Here is a 19,182-nt window from a genome sequence, read left to right as displayed (position 1 = left end):
ACACGTCGCGGGTGTAGGCGTCGCACTCCTCCCATGCCTCCAGTTGGCCGGAGTATGTGATCGAGTAGAACCTGCCGTCATGGTGGACCACTGTTGGAACCGCAACCCTCTAGCTACCTCTCCTCTCACTCGAACGGAGGTGGAAAAAGAAGAACAGTGCACACAAGATTTTCCGGCCGGCACACGAACGCCGCCACGGGCGCACAGACGCCCCAATCCTTTTCTTTTTTACAGTGGCTACATGGCTACACTCGGCTCCACCCACAAGCAGTACACAGGGGCTTCTTTTATACCCGACTCGCTAAGCAACTAACTCCAACAGCCCCGCATGCGCACGTACGCATGAGCTCCTCAAGACCCGGCCTCCTCTCGTCGTGAGCCATCTACTCTTCCGCAAGAGCCGCACATCGTCCGAGCTTGTCGCTGGATCACGCCCAACGCTTCCGCGATCAACGCCTGTGACTAACCTGCGCATGCACGTCCACTAACAAACTCTGTGCATGCTAGCTTCTAACTACACGCACACAACGCACGCACACTGCCCATGCATAGCTGGACTATGCCCATACACACACGCACGTGACTGACGCACTCGTGGTTTATTTCCTAACAACCACGTCCTCGACGCCATTGCGCGAGTGCAGCCTCCACGAGCTGGAGCCGCCCTCGGATGTGGTGCCGTCACGCGGGGGTGGGGGCGGCATCCTCCACGCGTCGTCTCCTGCCATCGCGAAGGCCACGACGCCGTAGTGCGTCCCGGTGATGAGTATGGCGACGTCGGTGGTGTCAGAGAGAACGACCTTGCGGTAGAGGGAGTGCCGCATCTCCTCGGCTCTCATCGTCATGGTGCGGTAGGGGTACGGCGGCGGCCCCCTTAGAAACCTCATCACGTCGAGCGTGAATTCCTGCCGCCTGCGGTGGGCGTAGAGGCCGGGTATGGTGTCGATGGCCGGTGACCGGGTTGACGAGCCACAGCCGGGCCCGATCGTCGGCGGTGACGAGCCAACCGCAGCAGGAGGAGCCGAGAATGCCATGTTGGGGCCCTGGGGCGCGCAAGGTTGTGGCGTGGCGTTCGGCAAGGGAGTAGAGAGTGGCGGTTTCCGGGGCGTCGCCGGTCTGGACGAGACACGGCGCCTCCGGCCTGAACGCATCGCGCGAGCCACGGAAGACGGCGGAGAAGGCAAGGCGGTCGAGGAGGCTGAGGCGGCCGTGGATGTTGGCTAGCATCTCCACGGGGAGGCTGGCGACGGAGGCTGCGGCAGCGGCGGCGGCCTTCTTTCGCTCCATCGCTATGGATCGGTGGATCCGCGATAAAAGTTTGGAAACACTAATTTACGACTTTGTTTTACAAAAGTTAATATACGAGTAATATAATTAATGAAAAAAATAACATGCTACAGTAAAATAGCGACAACCTCAAAATATGCTATTAGCGTGTTATATCACGCTATAGCATGCTATTAGCGAGATGTTGTACACTGATATATCTAGCAAGGCAATTCTCAATACGTTATAGCGTGCTATTAACGACGCTATAGCGCGTTATTTTTTTCAGTAATTATTTGAGAGCTGAGTACCTGTGAAAACATCGTGAACAAACTAATTATAATATAATATAATTATTTGTCATGGTGCTTTTCTCTGGCTTTGGGCAAAAAAGGTTGAGCCCGAGCCCCGCTAGTATGTCATGTTTTCCCTGCTCAGATTTTTCAGGACAGCCCTGTTCGGATCCCCTCGGCTCCTCAACTGCAGCTTCCGGAACGGAAGGAGCGCCAGCACAATCGCGCGGAGCGGCTTCAACCCAGCTCCTCGCACGGAGCGGAGTTGAGAGTCGAGAGAGCTTTCGAACAGGCTCTAAGTGGCTTTTGGTAGCTGGTTTTGCTGACATGGAAGAAGACCAACCGGCTCGTGCAAGTCCTCTCCACAAGTCCATGTGATGCCACGAGCTTTAGGAGTTGGGTCATGGCCTTTCGTCGAAAACTGAAACAATCACAGAGGAACCTTGCAAACCAATTGTTTTAGTTGCTATAATGCAGTGCAGATATTTCATTTTTAATTCAAAATTCATGAATTTTAACTAAATTTATAGAGGAACATCTAAAATGCCAAATACTACACATTATTACATACTGTACATTAACGAAATAGGGTTTCCCCTCGCTTTGTATTACAAAAGCAAACATCACCGATACAATCAGATAGGTGCTGGGACGGAAACAGCACAGGCATGCCCAAAAGAAACAAAAAAGAAAAAGAAAAGAAACAAATGCCGAGACCGGCGGATCAACAAAAACTAAAAAGCTTCGCGACCTCCGCGCCCACTGGGGATCCTCCACTAAGCTCCTATACTCCGAAGCGCCGGTACCAATCAACACCTCCAAGAAGGGACGCGGCGATGACGACGCTGCTGCTGCCAAGGGTTTCCCCCGGTACGCGACGAGGAGAGAGGAAGGGTACCCCCGACGCCCTCCAGGAAGGTTCGGGCGACACCCTCAGGCACCAACGCGTCGGAGTCGGCTCAGTTGAAAGGGATTTCTCCCGATCCCATCCTTCACCTCGGACGCTCCGGAGCACGCCACCAAACAAACCACCACTCTGCGCCAAAACGGTCTTGAAGTTTTCGTGCCGTCTCACCACGGCACCGTGAAAGGGGCCTGCTCAATGAAGAAGAGGAGCCGGGACTCGGGACAACAGCATCGTCGGCACGCGGGAGGGCCCAACCTCCACTGTCAACGACGGTAACCGACCGGACACGACAGCAGGAGCATACCGGTCCCGTGGGCCCACGGCTCCAGCCGGGTCCTCAGATGCCCATAAAGCTCCCACCGTCACGCCGCAGAACACACGCCGTCGGGCCACCACCACGAGTCCGAGCCGCTCCTCCTCCATGCCACGTAGAGGACGTCAAAGCCACGCCAATGGCCAGCCCGCTAGGACCCATATGGGGCCGGGAGGGCCCAGATCTGGGCCGAGGACGCGCTGCCGGCCACCGCACACCACCACGCTGCCCTGCCGCCAAGGGCAGCACCGTCACCTCGCCCACCGCCGGCGACCGCCGGCGGGTCGCCGGGCCGCCGCCCAGCCGAGCAGCACAGCCGCCGTCTCCTGTCCCGGGAAGCGGACGAGCGCGCGGGGACAGAAGGTCCCGCCGCCACCGGCACCACCCGAGCCAGCGCCGGGGGCACCCGCTGATGGCGGCAGGGGAGATCCAGCGGAGGGGAGGGCCGAGAGGAAGGGGAGGGGGTGCGCCGCCCCGGCCACCTCCCGGGGAGGCGACACAGGGGGGGGGGGGGGGGGGGGGGGGGGGGGGGGGGGGGGGGGAAGGGCCGGGGCGCGCGCGCCGGCGGCCGGCGGCCGGCAGCGGCGGGAGGGGGCGCCGGCGCCGCAGCGGAAACCCTAGCGGGAGGGTGCGGGAGGATTACATACTGTACATCATAAGGCATAGTTTCCTATTATCTGTTTGGAACTGTAGATATTGATAATTATCCCTACAAACTTGGTCGAAGTTCTCAAAGTTTGTCTTTAAAAAAAATCTATATGTACTACATTACAGAACAAACTTCTAAGATGTCTGAACCTTGTAAATCAATGTTAGTTAATTGTGAACCCCGGCCCAACTGCCTTTTTAAAATGATGTGCAGTAAGTATAGGGTCTAACAGATAAACCAGGTTCTGAATCAGCTTTGTTGCAGTTGCAGACAATAAAAAAAAGCCAGCTTTGTCTCTCGAAATAGGCTTTCGCCCCGCTATATAGATATAGCAACCACGCGATACAACTGATAGTCCGATGCTGGGGCAGACAGCACAAGCAAGCCCAAAAGAAATAACAGAGAAAGAAAAAGAAACTAATGACAACAAAGTCGGGTCGACAAAAACGATGGTGACCCGCAACCGCTGCGCCCGCCGGAGAATTTCCACCACGCTCCTAGCACTTCAGACCGCCGCATACCAAGCAACACCTTCAGGAAGGAACGCGACGATGCCGACGCTGTTGCCCGGACTGGTCCTAGGGTTTCCCCCGGTACACGGAGGGGCGTGTGGAAGAGGTAAGCCCGGCGCCCTTCAGGAAGGACCGGTGGCGCCCGCGGGCGTCACCGCGTCGGTGCCGGCCAAGCCGACAGGGATTTCTCCCGTCCGCCACACATCCACAGCCCCGGCCGCTCCGTCGCACTCCACCAATCTTGCCGCCCACCAACATGCGCCACCACGGTCTTTAGATCACCACCGCCATCTCACCATGGAAAGAGAAGCGAGACCGACGGATCTGAGAGGGGACAGCCGGGAACAAGGAGCGGCAAAAATCAGCAGCCACGCGGGAGGGGACAACCTCCACCGCCCTTGGCGGTCACCGGCCGGACGCAGCAATAGGAGCACACCAGGCCCACGGCCCGGCCGAGCCACAAAGGACTCGTGAAGCTCCCGTCACCACGCTGCAGTTAGCGCGCCACCGTCTTCGCAACCCCCCGCACGAGCCGCACCTCCGTCCGTCGAAGCCGTCACACACGACCAAGCGGCGAAGCGAAACCTACGAGGCCGAGAGGAGACAACCGGGAACGATGAGCGGCAAAATTGGCAGCCACATGGGAGGGGACGACCTCCACCGCCCATGGCGGTCACCGGCCGGACGCAGCAAGGAGAGCACACCTGGCCCACGGCCCGGCCGAGCCAGATAGGGCTCGTGAAGCTCCCATCGCCGCGCTGCAGTGCGCGTGCCTCCGTCTCCGCAACCCCCGCACGAGCCGCTCCTCCGTCCGTCGGTGCCGCCGGCCAGGCCCGCCCAGACCCAGATGGGGCCCAAAAGGGCCTAGATCTGGGCCAGAAGGGCGCCGCCGCCTGTCGCCGCGCCAGCCCACAGCCAAGTGGCTGCGCCGCCGCCTCCTCACCATCCGGCGCAGCGCCGCTGCCAGAACCACCGCTGCCCGAGGAACACCACCGCACACCCGCGATGGGGAAGGAAGACCACCCGCAGCACCACCGAAGGACCGAAGCCGGGCCCCCGCCACCACCACGGGGCACAGCCGCCGCGGGCCAAGTCCCCATCCACCGCCGCAGCACCGCAGCGCGCCGCCGGCCGGAGAAGGAGCCGCCTCGCCGCTGGACCCTGTGCACGCCCGACGCCACCGCCCAGGGAGGGAGCCTCGCGCCCACCAGCACCAAGACGTGGAGGAGAGATCCCCCGCGCCAGCCACCGCGAGGGGCTTCGCCCTGGCGGTCCCGGCCAGCGGCGGAGGCGGGAGGAGGAAGGGGAGGGCGCCCGCGGCGGGATCTGGCGCCGCCGCCCGAGCCGCCCGCGGGGGGGACGGCGCGGGGGCAAGGGGTTTTTTTTTCCTCCGAGGTGAACCAGAAAGCCAGCTTTGTTGCAGCTGAATATATAGACGATTATTACAAGGCAATAGTAGCTCAACAACAAAGTTGGAGGCCAAACTGCTGTGTTTAGTAGTCCTGAAACCCAATTGCAGGTATATATCTTGAGAAATTTGCAGAAAGAGTGAAAATAAACAAACAGAGGATGCCACTCGAGTAGCGATCATAACCGGCAAAATGTCATCAGTTTGATTCCCTTCGATAATCAAGGAGGGTTAAATGCTTAAAAGGCGAACGGATGTGCCAGTTTGGTTGGTAAAGTACATCTGAACTGAAGAATGACCAGACTGAGCAAAAGAATGAATGAAAGATGTGTCTTCTTTCCTTCTTACGGCCCCATCTCTTCCATCTTTCTCAATGTACATACCCGGATCGGATTCAATCATGATCATAGGTGAAGCGAGGGAGGGCATTGAATATGTTCCACATCCTTCATCTCTTGGTGATCTTTCTCCGCAGCTCGTCGAAGAGCCATCCATCCAGCAGATTCGTCTGAAAATTTGTCGACTTTTGGGTAAATAACCAATTTCTTCTTTTACTATTGACAATTATTATGGACTCTGACTCTTTTTTTTCTGACAATTATGCCAGATTGAAAAAGGAAAAAAAACATAAATATGTATGCATAAGACAGCTACAAACATGTCTTAGAGATGCACAATGGCTGACTCTTGTGCTATGAAAAACTGATGATGGATGCAGCACATGCCACATGTCTTAGAGAGGCTGGGCTGCCTGTTCATTGTTCCTAATTGTTCAAACTAATCCCAACTGACTCTGCTCAAGGCAAAACCAACACACAGGAGTAGTCTGAACCCTGCTCACATCTACCTTAGCTGATAGTTCCTTCTGAATGACCTTTCCTGAAGAACATGTGCAGCTTCTCATAGCAAGCAGACTCAAGTCTGAAGCCAGCCCTGTTGCAGTTTGATATAGATAGATAGTTACAAGGCAACAAGAACAGTTGCAAACCGACCTCTTGTGTTTAGTTCTCAAACCTCTTCCCGAAACCCAACTATTATAAATACGTACATAAATATCTTGAGAGAAATGCAGCAACAGTGGCACTTGAACTGCCGGAGGAAAACAAACAGAGGATGCTACTCCACTGTTTCTTTCGAGCAGATGAGGAATTCAGTCTGCTTAAACCTGGGAATAGTTTCAGATCCAGATTAAATCCAGCCCAGACCACACGACTTCCTTCCCAGCTACCAATCCAATCCAAACCAAATACTGAGGTCTAGAATCCAAACCGAACCAAGCTGGGTGTATTTTCCATCCAAACCAATCCAAACTGTTTCATTTTTTTGGATTAAATCCATAGTTTCAGACTATGGACAAGCTGATGTTTTGCAACCGTGAAGCTACTAGTCACCAGCTCGGTCGTCCGTGGAGAGAGACATGGTGATGCTGCAGTCGCTGGCCTGTTCGCTTAAGAGAGAGAGAGAGAGAGAGAGAGAGAGAGCGTGTCATGATCGACACGGTCGGATGGAGGCGAAGGGAGGGAACCGTGACCGCCGGATCTCCAGTAGGCGGCAATGGCGGCCCCACGACACTCCAGCGGCGAGCGCGTCGAAGTTTAGCGTACTGTGCGCAGGTCTCGTACGCTCGTTAGGACGTAGATTGGTCGCTGGTTTGTTCATGAGTTTAGAGATTGAAAACGGTTTGAGACCGATTGGTCCATGTCCAGACCGATCCAACCCAGTCCAGTAAATGTTAAAGCCAAACTAGACCAGATTATATTAGGGCCTCGGACCATTTAAACCATTCCAAAGACAATCTACTAGAAAACCGAACTAAAACTTAGGTTTCAACCCAAACTATTCACAGGCTTAAGTGTGCTGCATCAACGGGTTCCAACACCACCCTACGGCTCAACTGCCAATTCATTGTTCAAACTCTTCCTGGTCATGGACAGCCAACAGATGCAGTGCTCATAGATACATTGTCATTCAACATACATCCCAGAGTTTATGATGCTAAACTAAAGCTCAAAGGCCAGCAGCTTTCTATTCTAGCAACTTGGTTGCAGCAAACAAAAATCATAATCTAAAGGCGTAAAAAAATCTCAGCCTCTGCAAGCCCCAGTCCTACATCAAACTTTATGCTAGCCAAGTGTTCATTCTCTTTAGTTGTCACTGAAATGTGAAATCTCAGTATGTACATATGTTGAGGGAAATGCAGTAAGAGTCCTGCTCTGCTGGTTGGTAATGTACCCCCTCAAATCTGCCTGCTCATTGTTCAAACTAACCTTGATCGCCGACAGGCAGGCAGACGCAGTGCTCTGATCAATGATGCATGCTGCAACAACTTGGTTGCGGTTTGAAACAATCAAAAGTCTTGGAAAACAAGTGCAGCATGTTAGCTTGGTTGCAGTTTGGAACAAATCATTATTATTAATGTTCTGTCTAGTTCTCAATTAAACCTAGCAAGTCAATAATTATTTAGCAATCTTGGTTGCAACTGTTAAACATCATCATGTCACGATGACTTGTGTCACGTAGCTTCGGCAGGAGGTAGTTAGGAGATAGTTTAGATTCTCTCTAAACCGCATGTACTTATCTCTATCTCTTATCTCTTCCTTGCTCCTCAAGATGTAATCTCTCCAAACTACTTGTATGCATATCCAGGGATAAGCCCCTGTCTATATAACACGCAGGAGCGACCCCGATCAGGGTACGACGCTTCACGCCTTTCGCACATGGTATACAGAGCCCCTTTTCTTCATCACGTCTAGTTCGCTAGGGTTTTCCTACCACCAAAGCTCGCCGCCATGTCCTCCTCTGCCGCAGCCAACTCCAACCTCTCCGGTCAAGTTACCGAGAGGCTATCCCGCACCAACTATGTTCTCTGGCGCACCCAGATAACTCCGCAGATCAGAGGAGCCGGCTTCTTCGGATACGTGGATGGAACCACACTGGAGCCGGCCAAGCACGTCGTCACCAAGGACAAGGATGGGAAAGAAGAGACGATTCCCAATCCCCTCCACTCGGTTTGGATCCGAGAAGATCAACAGGTATTGGGCTATCTGTTGAACAATCTGACAAAAGAAGTACTAGTGCAGGTCACATCTATCGATCATGCACATGAGCTCTGGGCAGCACTAGCGGGGATGTCTTCCTCGCAGTCGTTGTCTAGGGTGAACAACATCCGCATCGCGCTCTCTCACGCTCAGAAGGGAACGCAGTCCGTGGCGACGTACTTCGCATATATGCGGTCGCTCTCGGATGAACTTGCTGCTGCGGGCAAGCCTCTTCAAGACGGCGAGCTAGTCTCCTACATCCTCGCCGGCCTCGACATGGAGTACCAGCCCCTCGTCTCCGCCCTCGACGCGCGCACACAGCCGGTCACCATCGACGAGCTCTTCTCCCAGATGAGCAACTTCGACCAACGTGTTGCGCTCTTCCAGGGGAACGGCGGCTTCAAGTCGTCGGCCAATGCTGCCACTCGCGGCCATGGTGGTGGCGGCGATGGCAGATCACGCTACCGCGGCCCACCGCGGAAGGGCAAAACCAGCAACGGCGGCGGCGGCGGCAACTTCAACAGCAACCCCCGCGGCCCCGGCAACAACAACGGCAGTGCGCGGCCCTCCTACACCAACTCCAAGGGCCGTCGCAACTCCCCCAGGTCACGCCCTGACACTATTCGGTGTCAAATATGTGGAAAACCGGGGCACTCAGCAAAGGATTGTTGGTATCGCTTTGAAGAGGATGAAGACTCCTCCCAAGATGAGAAAGTTGCTGGCGGGGCAGAGGCCTCGTATGGGGTCGACACCAACTGGTATGTTGACAGTGGTGCTACAAACCACATCACCGGCGAGTTAGAGAAGGTCACCATGAGGGAGAAATACCGCGGCCCGGAGCAAGTCCACGCCGCCAATGGAGAAGGTATGAGAATTAGTCATGTTGGTCACTCAATTATTAAAACCCCTCACTGAAAAATCCATCTTAGAAAAATATTGCATGTTCCTAGAGCTTCCATGAATCTCCTTTCAGTTCACCGCATTGCCATTGATAACCATGTCTTTCTTGAGTTTCACCCCTATTTCTTTTTGATTCGAGATCAGGTCACGAAAAAAATCCTCTATCGAGGTAGATGCGTTCGAGGGCTATATCCGTTGATTCCCGAGCTTAGGAGATTCAATAAAACAGCATGTGCTGTCACCAAGTTATCTTCAACCCGGTGGCATGATCGTCTAGGGCATGCATCTTTTTCGTTAGTAGAACGAGTGCTTAGGAAAAGTAAGCTCCCATATGTTGGAGAGCGTAATGTTGAAACAGTTTGTGATTCTTGCCAACGAGCTAAAAGTCATCAGTTGCCATATCCTATCTCTATGAGTGTTTCTACTAAACCATTGCAACTTATTTTCTCTGATGTTTGGGGTCCAGCCCCTTCTTCTGTGGGTAGACACACTTACTACATAAGTTTTATCGATGACTATAGTAAATTCTCTTGGATTTATCTACTTAAAAACGATCCGATGTTTTTCCAGTCTTTCAAAATTTCCAAGCACTCGTTGAACACAAATTCGATAGCAAGATCATTGCTGTCCAATCCGATTGGGGAGGGGAATACGAAAAATTAAATTCCTTCTTCCAAAAACTTGGTATTTCTCACCACGTGTCATGCCCACATGCTCACCAACAGAACGGGTCTGCTGAACGCAAACACCGCCATATCGTAGAGGTTGGTCTCTCTCTTTTAGCCGGCGCATCCATGCCCTTGAAATTCTGGGATGAGGCGTTCCTCACATCCGTGCACATCATAAACATGTTACCTAGTCGTGTCATTAATAATGAAACGTCTCCTTCATACTAAACCCGACTACACCACTCTTCGCGTGTTTGGGCGTGCCTGTTGGCCAAATCTGCGCCCATACAACAAGCGTAAGCTCATGTTTCGGTCAAAACAATGTGTCTTCATAGGGTATAGTGCTCAACACAAAGGTGTCGAATGCCTTGATGTCTCTACTGGCCGAGTATATATTTCTCGTGATGTAGTCTTTGATGAAACAAAATTTCCATTCTCTGATCTACATCCTAATGCCGGCGCCCTTCTACGTCAAGAAATTCTTCTTCTCCCATCTCACCTAACCGGCGCAGACCCACGGGGAAATAATTGTGATGATACAATATTGACTAACCCTCATAACACCAGTCTGGCTGAGTTTTGTGGTGAAGCAGGACAAGAAAACGGCGAAGAAATTGTGCAAAACGGTAAAGAAATCACCCTAAACAGCCAGTATTTCATGTGTCCAGCACCAGGGAGCATATCCCCCTCGGGATCGTCACCGCCGCAGACTGCTGCGCAATCCTCTGCGGGATCCGTGCCGCCACAGGAAACCTGCGCCTCGGGTTCAGCGCCAGCAGGCAGCAGCGAACGTGCGGGCGCACCAGGCGATAGCCGCGCCAGCAGCAGCGGTCCCGCATCCACCATGCGGGCTTCTCCCGTTCGTCACGCAGCGGACACCGGGCCGCGCCAATCAGCACCGGCCACTGGGCCGCCCCTGAACCGGTGCTACACGGGAGTGGACCGCTGCTATGCGCGCCGTTCCACGAGCCACTCCACCGGTCGGCCTGATCCCCGCATCGGCTCGGGATCCAGCACAGATCCTTGTCGGCCGGTGTCATCATCGCCCCCTGACGAGGCGCTGGCAGGGGCCGGGTCCGGATCTTCTGCGCGGGGTAATGTGTCCCCTTCATCAGCTGAAGCCGCAGAAGATCCCGGCGCTCCATTATCTCCTGTGGACAGATCTGGTGCAGGATCCGAGGCGGCTGATGGATCTTCTGTGGATCCAGCGGTTGTACCTGCTTCACAAACACGTACACGTCTTCAAAAAGGGGTAATTAAACCTGTCAATTACAAGCATATTACCAAGTTTGGCATGGCATGTACCACAGGTGAACCGACTTCTTTGCAAGAAGCATTTGGTGATTTGAAGTGGAAAAGGGCTATGGAAGAAGAATACATGGCCCTTCAGAAGAACAAAACATGCCATCTGGTTCCCCCAAAGCAAGGTAAAAATTTGATAGATTGCAAATGGGTGTTCAGAATCAAGAGAAAATCTGATGGAACAATAGATCGCTATAAAGCTAGACTGGTTGCAAAAGGATTTAAACAAAGGTATGGCATAGATTATGAAGATACCTTTAGTCCAGTTGTGAAAATTGCTACCATTCGTCTTGTTCTGTCTATTGCTGTTTCAAGAGGATGGAGTCTCAGGCAACTAGACGTACAGAACGCGTTCCTCCATGGTGTTCTGGAAGAAGAGGTCTACATGAAACAGCCTCCTGGGTTTGAAAACAGAAAATTTCCCAATCATGTCTGCAGGCTTGATAAGGCCATTTATGGATTGAAGCAAGCTCCTAGAGCATGGTATTCCAGGCTCAGTCATAAACTGCAAGCTCTCGGTTTCATTCCTTCTAAGTCAGACACTTCCTTGTTTATATACAATAGGTCAAATACATCTATATTTGTACTTATTTATTTGGATGATATAATTGTTACAAGCTCATCTGATGAGGCAGTGGCAGGACTATTAAAGGATTTGAGTGCTGAGTTTGCTTTGAAGGATCTTGGAGACTTGCATTTTTTCTTAGGGATTGAAGTCAAGAAACATGGTAATGATCTTCATCTCTCTCAAGAAAAGTATGCTACTGACCTAGTCAAACGAGTAGGGTTGCAAGGGTGTAAACCATCACCCACTCCTTTATGTAGTTCAGAAAAGCTGTCACTTATAGAAGGAGATCCCTTGAATCAAGAGGACAACACAAACTACAGAAGTCTGGTAGGTGCACTTCAATATTTGACGCTTACAAGGCCAGATATTTCATTTGCTGTTAATAAAGTATGCCAGTTTCTTCATGCTCCTACAACAGTTCATTGGACTGCAGCAAAACGCATAGTCAGATATATCAAAAATACTCTGAACACTGGTCTTACTTTCAGCAAGTCTCCATCAACTCTGGTTAGTGCTTTTTCTGACTCTGACTGGGCAGGATGTCTGGATGATAGACGGTCTACAGGTGGATTTGCAATCTTCTTTGGACCAAATCTTATATCTTGGTGTGCCAAGAAACAAGCTACAGTATCCAGGTCAAGTATAGAAGCAGAGTATAAAGCCTTAGCAAATGCAACGGCAGAAATTATATGGGTTCAGTCTTTACTCAGAGAGCTTGGCATAAGACGAATCCCAGCACCATGCTTGTGGTGTGATAATCTTGGTGCTACATATCTCTCTGCAAATCCAGTTTTCCATGCCAGAACAAAACATATTGAAATTGATTTCCATTTTGTCAGAGAACGTGTTGCTAACGAACAATTGGAAATCCGGTTTGTTCATTCCAGAGATCAGCTTGCGGATGGGTTTACCAAGGCATTACCTACACGGAGCTTTGAAGAGTTCAAATGTAATCTCAACTTGTCCAAGTTGTGATTAAGGGAGGGTGTTAAACATCATCATGTCACGATGACTTGTGTCACGTAGCTTCGGCAGGAGGTAGTTAGGAGATAGTTTAGATTCTCTCTAAACCGCATGTACTTATCTCTATCTCTTATCTCTTCCTTGCTCCTCAAGATGTAATCTCTCCAAACTACTTGTATGCATATCCAGGGATAAGCCCCTGTCTATATAACACGCAGGCGCGACCCCGATCAGGGTACGACGCTTCACGCCTTTCGCACAGCAACCACCGCAGGATAAAGTTAAGCCCGAGTCCTGCACAATAATTCAACTGTTTGATCGAAGAAACTTAAAGCGGGCACCTAATTGTTTGCCGTGCTGCAATCTGAAAGGCAAAAAGAAGATGCTGCAACCCAAACCATTTCCTTAATTCAGAATCCTATTGCTGCATCTCTACTGTAGTAATGCAACATAATAAAGTACTTAACCCACCCCCTAAAGCTATGAAATCATTCACTGTATCCATCACTATGGGATGGAGGGAATGAACCACGCTGGGGGCGGCCAGCTCCAGTGCCATCCGAGGCCCTCGACCTTCTTTGCCCTGCGGTCCTTGAGGCTGAACACCCAGACACCATTGTCGTGGCCGCGTGCATCCTTGTACGGCACCAGATCATCTTCTGTGTTGTAGTAGACGTAGCCGGTTCTGAGTTCTGGATGCTCCCTCGTCGACACACACAGAGAACCCTTCACCCCAATGAACAGCGCAGCTTCGGCGATGTCGTTTATCTGCTTCCACTCCCCTCTGCCGGTATCAAGGACCTTCACCTTGAAGGAGCAGGTGTGGCGGCCTGTGGTCTCCTTGAGCACCTTGAAGGATGGAGACGACCGCCGACCCATGGTCTCCTTGAGCACGACCATGAGCTGCCCGCCCGGGGCCGCCACGAGGTGCTTGCGGTGGTCCGAGTCAGCCGGTAGGAGCAGCCTCGGTGCGATCACCGAGCTGGCGAACACGCCAGGGGCATCGCCGTCACGCTCCTCCCATGTCTCCACTTGGCCAGAGTATGAGATGGAGTAGAACCTGCCCTCACGGTGGACGGCGTCCTCGATGGCGTTGCGTGAGTGCCCCAGCCTCCATGCGCCGGCCTCCGTCGTGGCAACGGGCTCAACACCGTCACGTGGGAGCGCAAGCCTCCACACACCACCCCCTGCCATGGCGAAGGCCGCAACACCGTAATCCGGCCCCGTGATTAGCATGGCGATGGCTGCGGAGTCGGAGAGGACGACCTGTTGGGGCTGGATAGCAACAATGCGCTGCACAAATTCACCGACACGGCAAATATGCACACTATACAGCCCCCTCCACTTGTGATGAACTTTGAGGACAGCTTCAACCAACAAGTAAGCAGCGGAATAACACAAACAACATGCACATGTGACACAGGATTTAACGTGGAAAAACCTCCTCAACTTGAGGAGTAAAAAACCACGGCTGTGGACCGACCGGTCCACACAACTTCACTATGAGAACGATGAGTACAAGGTCTTCTCTAGAACCTCTAGAGAGATATACAACACACTCTCCACGTTGCCAACCGGCAACAGCAACAACAACCACAAGAGGCAAGGTTTCATCAAAACAGAGTTTACACAGCTTCTGTACCCTCCAGTGTTTTGCAAACGTCTCTTAAACCGCTGAACCAAACAGCACCAAATTTGGCAGACAAGTAGACACACGAGTTCCTGAGATCCCCTCCAAATTTCAGCTCAATCGGACATCGTTTTCCTACCCAAACTGTTCGTCTCCCAAAACTACTCTGTTCTGAAACTGCAGCAGTCAGAGCTGACAAAAACACTCTCAAATCTGATGCTCCACTGACCCAATCCTCAAACCAGCCAACCAGATCGAAGTACTCAAAGTAAGGAACAAGCTCACCAAGTTTGGGTCGATCCAAGCACATTTGAGCCTCCAATCACCAGCTTGAACACTGTCTAGTCAGATGCAGCAAATCTGGACAGAATCTCCGCTCCTTCTTCTTCCTCTCCCAGGTTGTGTTTTCTCTTGTGTGCTCTCTCTCTCACTCTCACGAATGGCAGCCGCCACCAGCAAGGGGTGGGCTGGCTAGGGTTTTCTCCTTGCTCCCTTCACCAGGAAACACTCACAACCGTTGGATGCAGAACAAATCAACGGTTCATATGTGTTGGACTTGTGTGGGCTGATGTTGGGCTGCCAACACACCTCCATGTGGAGGGACTTAGCCCAACAAACCCCCCCTCCCGACATCATGGAGGGTCTTACTGCCTTCCGGCAGCCATGCCAGCGAGCCGGCGGCATACTTCGAGCTTCTTCCTTGTCACCACTTTAGTCAACATATCAGCCCCATTGTCATCGGTGTGAACCTTCTCAAGTTGCATTTTCTTGGAATACAACACATCTCGAATCCAATGATAACGGACTTCTATATGCTTAGACCTTGAATGAAAACTTGCATTCTTACTCAAGTGGATAGCACTTTGGTTGTCACAAAACAACACATACTTGTCTTGCTTAAAACCAAGCTCACAAGCCAACCGTTTAAGCCACAATAGCTCTCTGCTCGCCTCTGTTACAGCAATGAATTCAGCTTCAGTTGTATTCAATGCCACACACTTCTGCAGCCTGCTTTGCCATGACACCGCTCCCCCTGCATAGGTAACCAAGTAACCTGAAGTAGACTTCCTTCTGTCAACATCTCCAGCCATGTCAGAATCTGAAAAAGCAATCAGCTTGGCCTCACCATCACCAAAGCAAAGTTTCAGATTTGTGCTGCCCCGGAGATATCTCAAAATCCACTTCACGGCTTCCCAATGAGGTCTTCCTGGATTGGACATAAATCTGCTCACAGTACTAACCGCATGAGCAATGTCAGGCCTTGTACACACCATAGCATACATCAAACTCCCAACCGCTGAAGCATAAGGAACATGATGCATTTCCTTTTTCTGCTCATCAGTGGTAGGACATTGCTTTCTGCTCAACTTGAAATGGGCTGCTAGTGGACAACTCACAACTTTAGCATTTTCCATCCTGAACTTCTGAAGTACCTTCTCAATATACTTCTCTTGAGACAAGTACAACTTGTTGCAATTTCTGTCTCGCTCAATTCTCATCCCGAGAATGTTCTTTGCTGGACCTAAGTCTTTCATAGCAAAACATTTGCTCAACTCCTTCTTCAACTTAGCAATCCTAGAGACATTCTTGCCAACAATCAGGATATCATCAACATAGAGCAATAATATGATGAAATCATCACCTGAGAACCTCTGAATAAACACACAATGGTCTGAGCTACACTTCTTGTAGCCTTGCTCCCCCATGACAGTTTCAAACTTCATGTACCATTGTCTTGGTGCTTGTTTCAGGCCATAGAGACTTTTCTTCAGCTTGCACACATAGTCTTCTTTGCCTTTCACAAGAAACCCCTCAGGTTGCTCCATGTATATTTCTTCTTCCAACTCACCATGAAGGAATGCAGTCTTCACATCCATTTGCTCAACCTCCAAGTTGAGACTTGCTGCCATGCCAAGGATTACTCTTATGGATGTCATCTTCACAACCGGAGAAAATATCTCATCATAGTCAATGCCTTTTCTCTGGCCGAATCCTTTTACAACTAGCCTGGCCTTGTACCTTGGATGTGATGTGTGCTCTTCTTGATTGATTCTGTAGACCCACTTGTTCTTCAAAATTTTCTTGCCCTTGGGCAACTTCACCAACTCATAAGTATGATTCTTATGCAAGGAATCCATCTCTTCTTGCATAGCATTTTTCCACTCCTTCTTGTGCTCATCTTCCGTTGCATCTGCAAAGCATTCAGGTTCTGAACTATCAGATAATAACACCACGTATTGATCTGAGGGATACCTGCTGGAAGGAATTCGACCCCTGTTGGATCTTCTGAGTGGAGCAGCTGGTGGACTTTCTGGTGCTGGTGCTTCCAGCTGATCCGGATCATCAATTTCAGCATCATACTCTTGCTGCTGCTGTTGGGGAGCTTCTTCTTCACCTGCACCACCATGTACATCACCATGTACATCTTCTGCATCTGCTTCAACTTGCACAGGAGCTGGAGCTGCAGGAACTGGGTCAGAATCAATCATGTCTTGCTGCTGCTGAGGAGGAACCTGCCCCTTTGTCTTCACAATATCCTCAATTGTTTGGTCTTCAACAAACACAACATCATGGCTTCTCACAACTTTCCTTGTTATAGGGTCAAACAGCTTGTAGCCAAACTCATCACCACCATAACCAAGAAAGATACACTGTCGTGTCTTCGAATCAAGCTTTGACCTTTCATCTTGAGGAATATGAACAAAGGCCTTGCACCCAAAAACCTTCAGGTGGTCATATGAGACGTCCTTGTCACACCAGACCCTGTTAGGAACATCTCCCTGCAAAGGATAACTTGGTGAGAGATTAATAAGATAAACTGCAGTCATCAAAGCCTCACCCCAAAAGTGTTTGTGTAGCTTTGCACTTGACAACAAGCATCTAACTCTCTCCACAATTGTCCTGTTCATCCTCTCAGCAAGACCATTCAGCTGTGGTGTCTTCGAGGGAGTAAATTGATGCCTAATACCCTGCTGCTTGCAATATGCATCAAATGGCCCAATATACTCTCCTCCATTATCAGTGCGAATGCACTTGATCTTCTTCTCAGTTTCTCTCTCAACCGAGGCTTGGAATTGCTTGAATACACCTAGTACTTGATCTTTGGTCCTCAAAGTGAAGGCCCAAACTTTCCTGGAAAAGTCATCAATAAAAGTCACAAAGTACTTAGCACCACCAAGAGATCTTACCGACATTTTGCAAACATCGGAATGTATCAAGTCCAGCTTCTCGGGCTTCTTGTGAGGAGGTAGAGTCTTGAAGGCAACTCGGTGTTGCTTCCCTGCTAGACAATCTGAACATTTCTTGATGTGAACTCCTTTCACACCCTTCAACAATTTTTTCTTCACTAGCACTGTCATCCCCTTCTCACTCATGTGCCCAAGTCTCTTGTGCCATAGAGCACAATGATCATCCTTCTCTAGTGCATTGATGGAAGCACTAAAGAGCTTAGCATGAACATGATACAACACTGAGACCATTTTACCTCTTGCAACAATCATGTTGCCTTTGGTGAGCTTGTACTGCCCTCTTCCAAAACTGCTCAAGTAATCATCTCCATCAAGCAAACCAACCGAGATAATATTGAGACGAAGTGCCTCAACATGCCTTACAGATTTGAGGACTAACCTTGTACCATTTGCGGTCTCCAAATGCACATCTCCTTTTCCAATGATGGCTGCTCTATCATTGTTCCCCATCTTCACAACACCAAAATCACCTGATATATAGTTAGTGAAGAGCTCTCTGCGAGATGTAGCATGAATGGTAGCACCGCTGTCCGGTATCCAAATCACCTCGTCACCATCCACAAGGTTGACGGTTTCATCAGGAAACAACAGTGATCCTCTCCTCAACAGTGAACCAAATCTGCCCTCATTTTCTTCATGCATAACAAGCATGATGTCCTCTTCTACTGCAGTAACTCGGTTGCCCTCTGTCACTATCACTGTCAACTTGCTTCTGATCTTGCTTCTTCTTTTCTTTTGTCTTTCTTCCACTTGCACATTGCCACTTAATGTGGCCCTTCTGATGGCAGTGATGGCACTCATAATCAGCATACTTACTTTTTTTGCTCCTACCTCTTTCTGCCCCTTTACCTGGACCTCTGCTCTTACTTCTCCCCCTGGACTGAGTGACCAACACCTCTGAATGTGAGGAAGAACTAGCTTCAGCCACCTTTCTGGACTCTTCATTTAGTACCCTGGTTTTCACAAGATTCCAAGTGACAACTCCATTAGGTGCTGAATTGCAAACCGTGACCTTAAAGGTCTCCCAGCTGTCCGGTAATGAGCCTAGTAGCAGCAAAGCTCTCACTTCATCTTCAAATGTTATTCCCATTGAAGAAAGCTGATTTATAATGCTTGGAATGTATTCACATGATCTGCAATTAGAATGCCCTCTTTGTACCTCAAGCACATCAATCGTTTGATCAAGAACATCTTGTTTGTCCTTCTTTCCGGGCAAACAACTCTTCCAATTTCTGCCATAAGGTGCGTGCATGTGTCTCATCAATGATATGGTTCAAAACATTGTCATCGACCCATTGCCGAATGAACCCACAAGCTTGGCGATGAAGTACCTTCCACTGACCTTCCTCAATGCCCTCCGGCATCTCAGTGGAGAACAGTGACTTCCAGTATTCTTTCACATACAACAAGTCCTCCATCTTGCCCTTCCATGCTTGATAATTTGTACCATTCAAAGATATCATTCTACTGGTATTCACTTCCATCTTTCACCACAAGAAACTCAGCAATTTGCACAA

Source organism: Triticum urartu, chromosome 2, assembly GCF_003073215.2.
Source record: "Triticum urartu cultivar G1812 chromosome 2, Tu2.1, whole genome shotgun sequence".
Lineage (NCBI taxonomy): Eukaryota > Viridiplantae > Streptophyta > Magnoliopsida > Poales > Poaceae > Triticum > Triticum urartu.
This window is presented reverse-complemented; position numbering follows the sequence as displayed.